This window comes from Chiloscyllium plagiosum, chromosome 27 (assembly GCF_004010195.1).
Source record: "Chiloscyllium plagiosum isolate BGI_BamShark_2017 chromosome 27, ASM401019v2, whole genome shotgun sequence".
Taxonomy (NCBI): domain Eukaryota; kingdom Metazoa; phylum Chordata; class Chondrichthyes; order Orectolobiformes; family Hemiscylliidae; genus Chiloscyllium; species Chiloscyllium plagiosum.
Genome location: NC_057736.1, coordinates 33,247,057 through 33,253,239, shown reverse-complemented (window position 1 = coordinate 33,253,239; position 6,183 = coordinate 33,247,057). Strand labels below are relative to the sequence as shown.

General features: G+C 41.8%; 1 protein-coding gene across 1 annotated transcript in view; it reads left to right on the top strand.

The window, feature by feature from the left end:
- The window catches only part of csmd2 (CUB and Sushi multiple domains 2), a 1,704,811-nt gene that overhangs the window by 1,005,944 nt on the left and 692,684 nt on the right, over nucleotides 1-6,183 (top strand). The window lies entirely within an intron of this gene.

The following is a 6,183-nucleotide window of genomic DNA, read 5'->3' as shown; positions in this document are numbered from 1 at the left end:
TTCGGTCGCCTGAGATAGAAGTAGAAAGGTCGAGGAAGGGGAGGTAGGAATCTGAGACTGTCTAGGTGAATTTGAGGTCGGGGTGGAAGGTGTTGGTGAAGTGGATGAACTGTTCAACCTCCTCGTGGGAGCACGAGGCAGCGCCGATACAGTCATCGATGTAGCGGAGGAAAAGGTGGGGGGTGGTGCCAGTGTAGCTGCGGAAGATGGACTGTTCCACATATCCTACGAAGAGGCAGGCATAGCTGGGGCCCATGTGGGTGCCCATGGCTACTCCTTTAGTTTGGAGGAAGTGGGAGGATTGGAAAGAGAAGTTGTTCAGGGTGAGGACCAGTTCAGTCAGTCAGAGGGCTTGCCTTATGAAGAGAGGTTGAGTAAACTTGGACTTTTCTCTCTGGAGAGAAGGAGGAAGAGAGGAGACCTGATCGAGGTATACAAGATAATGAGAAGAATGGATGGAGTCAATAGCCAGAGACTTTTCCCCAAGGCAGGATTGACTGGTACGAGGGGTCATAATTTTAAGATAGGGAGAAAGGTATAGAAGGGGTGTCAGAGTAAGGTTCTTTACGTAGAGAGTTGTGAATACATGGAATGCATTGCCAGCCGTGGTGGTGGAAGCAGAGTCATTAGAGACATTTAATCGACTGCTGGACATACACATGGAGAGCAATGAGTTGAGGGGTGCATAGGTTAAGTTATTTTATTTTATGTTAGGATTAACCCTCGACACAACATCATGGGCCAAAGGGCCTGTTCTCTGTTGTACTTTTCTACATTTTATGTTCGAGGTGCAGGTTCTGGTCCAGGTAGACAAACTGATGGGTCACATTTGGACTTTAGTAAATTCTAACCGAGGCTGCTCAAATTGAAGCCAAGAGAGAGATACTTTATTTGTGCCGAGAATTTATTGAATATATGAGTCCAATAGTTCTCTGGTCTGTTGAAGAGTCACCGGTCTCGAAGTGTTAACTTTGTTTCTCATTGCAGAGGTGCTGCTAGACCTGCTGAGTTTCTCCAGCCTCTTGTTTGTTTCAACTCTCTTCCACAGTCCCAGCTGTTCCTAGATACTTGTTTATAGATCCAGTCAGCAATTAACAGATGTCACTTGATTCCCTTTGCAACATTACTCGTTCTGTCAACACTGAGCATGTTGGTTAAAACAAATTCAGAGCTGTTATTGCACACCTCTGGAGTAAGATTTGAGAGACCTAAGGGGTAACTTTTTTCACACAGAGAGTGGTATGTGTATGGAATGAGCTGCCGGAGGAAGTGGTGGAGGCTGGTACAATTGCAATATTAAAAGGCATTTGGATGGGTATATGAATAGGAAGGGTTTGGAGGGATATGGGCTGGGTGCTGGCAGGTGGGACTAAATTGAGTTGGGATATCTGGTCAGCATGGACAGGTTGGACCAAAAGGTCTGTTTCCATGCTGTACATCTCTATGACTCTTTGACTGTGAGTGACTGCAATCACGCAACAGACAATTCCTGGAAAAGTCTTTGCATTTAATCATGAAGAATGGATTTGCAATAAGTCAGACAATGAAGCAAACACGTACCATGATCTGTACAGAAAACTGAAACTGTCCAGCAATTTCTTAAACTTTATGCCCTTTTCATTTTGAATGTTCCTTTAAATCCTGCTATTTGCTTGAATTACAGCGCTGCTTCCCTGGCATCACTTTCTTGTTGTCAAAGTGGATCATGTTGTACATTGTGTGAGACCCTATCTTCATGAATGGAACAGCAGCAACCTATCCAGTGGAGTTTCCACAGCCATTGTGAACTCTGTGACATGATTAACGTTTGTGTAAAGATTTGGAGCTCAGATGCCAGTTGCATTGTTGTGGGTATGTTCGCCGAACTGGGAAGTTGGTTTGCAGACTTTTTGTCCCTTTCTCGGTGACGTCCTCAGTACTGTGGAACCTCCTGTGAGGCGCTGCTGTACTATGTCATTTGGAATTTATTTGGTTTTGTTCCCACAGTTTCCAGATGCTGGTTCCGGTTGTTCTTGGCATTGGTCAGCATATTGGATCGAGGTCAATGCGTTGTTGATGGAGTCCATGAATGAATGCCATGTATCTGGCTGTCCTCTGTTTGGCTTGTCCTATTATTGTTGTGTTGTCCCAGTCGAATTTGTGGTCCTTGTTGTCTGTGTGTAGAACTGTAGGGACAGCTGGTCATGGTGTTTAGTGGCTAATTGATGTTCATGAATGCGGATTGCTAGTTGTCTCAATATAGGACAAACAGGAAGCCAACTAGTGACCCACATTCATGAACATCAACTGGCCACTAAACACCACAACCCGTTGTCCCTAACAGCTATACACACAGATGACAAGAACAACATAGTCGACAGGGACAACATAACAATAATAGGAAAAGTCAAATGTAGGACAGCCAGAGAATTTCTAGAGGCATGGCAGATTCCATCAACAACACATTAACCAAAGCCCAATACACTGACCACTGCAACGTACAACTGGAAACAGCAAGATCAAAACCAAATAAATTCCAACTGACACAGTACAGCAGTGCTTCACAGGAGGCTCCACAGCACACAGGATGGTACCTAGATAGGGGACAACCAACCAACTTCCCAGCTCTTCGCCATGATCAGTAAAGTTCCTGTCACTCTTGATGATAATTGTAGTTGTGTTAACCCGAGATTACGTTGATGTCCTAGACCACCCATACTATGCAAATTGGAGTACATCACCTTCCCTGCCATCTTCATTTAGTGTTAAGTAATACATAACTGCCTGGAAGGTGTAGTGTTCATTAAGTTTCAAGTCGTTAAAATTATGAAATGAGCAAATTGATACATTAGAAAATAAATCTCTGGAGGGACTTTGGAACATGAATGCTTGGTTAAAGCTTATTTTGTAGCACTAGAAATAGCACAGAAGGAAGCTAGTTGACCTGTCATTCACATATTGGATGTTTGCAATGCTGATTTGGTTCGGCATACATGCCTCATTTTGTCTGAGCTGTTCATTGTCAACTCCCTTATAAAGTTATTTCTGATGCTATCCTGCACCATCTTTTGAGATGGGATGTTTCTGATCCCATTAATTCTAAGTGAAAACATTTCTCCTTGTTACCTCACCAGATGTTAAATCTCTAACTTCTAGCTGTTCAGCCCTTTGGAATGTGGGTATTTTTCACACTTTAAACAACGATGGACACTTGCTTAGTCCAAAGTTTGATCGCAAATTTAATGCAATGAAAGCTGAATCCTATTCTGATCACAATTAGCTGCTGCTACAAAATTGATAATGATGCATGTTAGTTGGTAAGTTGACCTCTTGCTGTGTAAAGGCTCAGTAACCAATGATGGGATGCATCTCTGTTGTCCTGTTTTAGTCATTTACTGTAATATTTCCAACAGGAATATCTGTTTGGAATCTAATAAAAGGCAACATTGTTGAAGAGATAGTGGTTGGCTGCCTGGCCTATTTCTCCACTCATGGAGACAAAAACAAAATAACTGCTTCGTCCCCACCGACACCCATTTCCCCCAAAATATCTCGCACTTTTGCTGATGTTACTCTGATTTTGAATGGTTAACATCTCGATTGTTCTCTTTATACAAATGTACATTCTGGTTGATTGGCAGACGTTCAATTGTCCTCTGTTTCAAATGATAGCTCAAGCCTATCCTGCTTTAAGTACTTCTCATCTGATGATTGAGTATACCAGCAATATTTGTTCTTTTTCGTCGGAGTCAAATATGTTAAGCTGGTAAATATTTCTGTTTCCATGAAACAAGAACAATGAAGCAGGTTTACTGGGTGTCACCTGAGTAAATGTCTCAGGGTGAATTTTAAAATGGGATTTATTAAAACACTTATTTATTTTGGAATAACAAAAAACTTCAAATGATATCGGCTCTATGATTCCATCATGCAATCATACATATCACTATGGAAACAGAGTTCTCATTTGAAATTCTGAAATATGGGCTTCAGATTGTAGAATGCTGACATTAATATTGTCCTTTCTGATGAGGATCTATGCTTACTTTATGTGTCTGCTGTTTTTTATAACCATTTAACTTAGATCACTGTTAAAATTTAAGTTCTTTTTGTAATTTATTGAAAGCATTCTGCTTTCAACTTCCTGTAGATAAATGAATAAATAAGCTACCTTTGTTTAATTCTATCCTAATTCTAAATTGGTATTTTGTAACAACTAAATGTTTAGGTCAGTGAAAGGTTACAGAATGCTTCTTGCCTCCATTAGTAAACTTGTGATGTTGTATGGTATAGAGGAAAGGAATGTGGTGTTAGCATTTCTATTGCTTTTAATATATACAAATCTACAAAAGGAATCTAACGAATAGTTCAGTATCCTTGCTATTTTTGATGATCATTTTCAGCAGCAATTGTCTGATCTCTTTCCCTTGAGACAGGAATGCAGTCAGGAGTGTTCCTGACTTCGCAAATCTTATTCCAGAGAAACCGTTCTGGATAGTCTCATTTTCATTTCCGGGATGTTGGTGGGGATGGATGTAGAGCTGAAAATGTGTTGCTGGAAAAGCGCAGCAGGTCAGGCAGCATCCAAGGAGCAGGAGAATCGACGTTTCGGGCCTGAGCCCTTCTTCAGGGATGGGTGTAGGGATGGTTGCTGGGGGAGATGAGGTTAGGGGGAGTGTGTTAATGTCAACCAACCTCACCAAGGTTGGTTGGAGGTAGGGACTAAGTTGACATATGTCATGCCATGGTGAATGGGTAGTACGGTATTCAGTACATATGAAGTGTTCACTCATTATGCTTTGTGGCTTGAACCAAAACACAAAGGTTGCTCGTGGTCAGCCTCAGACCTATGGGGTTTGATGAGGCACAGAGTGAGAAGACCCCCTCATGTCCACATGTTGCCCATGCCTTAGATACGCCAACTCATGTTACCTCATGCACTACCTATATATCCATTACTTTTCATACTCTCTCTGCCAACCTTTACCTCTCCACCCAAGCTTCATGGCTCTTTCCCATCTTAATACCAACTCAGGCCAAGCCTTGTCCGCCAGGCATCATTCCTTGCACTTACACCCTTCAGAGTATTGGCATGGGAAGTACTCAGGAGCCATGTTGAGATCAAATAAAATTAGCTTCTAAAGTGTCTAATGCAGGCTTTATTTTGATAGAAATCGCTAATTTATAAAAAATAGAGGGTGCTGGGTTTCAGGCCCTGCACTATTTTTGCAAAGTCACCATGAAAATCCCGTCCTAAATTGGCATTTCAAGCCAAGTTGCTCTTGACATCTTGCAGATACTTTTGCCCAGTCAGAGCGATGGGAAGGAAATTTGATTTTGTGCATTGAAATGCCCAATTTTTAACTCTTTGATGATCTCTAACATTTCCAAGATCTCCCATCCAAGATTTGTGCTTTTAAATTAAATGTGTCAATACTGGGATATATTTCAAAAAGAGAAAATAGGAAACTTTGTGACTGAATCCCAATTTTTTTTTCGTACTGGATTTTATGTTCTTGAGAATGTTACTTAATGATCAACAAATTTATCTGTTATCCATGTCATGTAGGTCAGGACTGTCCCAGTTGACACTGCAAATCAATATCGATCTGATGAACTACTGCTGGGGTTGTGTTTGTTCGTTTTTAACAATTATTTTATGGGATGTGGTCACTGTCACTGATGCACTGACATTACTACTGTGCTGATACCCCCCAGTGTGTTCGGGCAATTGACTTCAACTTCTAACCAGTCAATGAAGCTTGGCTACTGTTCTTAAAACAAACCTTCCATTGAACAGCCTAGCAGTTCTTGATATAGACAATAGACAATAGGTGCTGGAGTAGGCCATTCAGCCCTTCGAGCCTGCACCGCCATTCAATATGATCATGGCTGATCATACCTAATCCATGTCCTCTTCCTGCCTTAACTCCATAACCCTGGATTCCGCTATCTTTGAGAGCTCTATCCAACTCTTTCTTAAATGAATCCAGAGACTGGGCCTCCACTATCCTCTGGGGCAGAGCATTCCACACAGCCACCACTCTCTGGGTGAAGAAGTTTCTCCTCATCTCTGTCCTAAATGGTCTACCCCGTATTTTTAAGCTGTGTCCTCTGGTTCGGCACTCACCCATCAGCGGAAACATGTTTCCTGCCTCCAGAGTGTCCAATCCTTTAATAATCTAATATGTCTCAATCAGATCC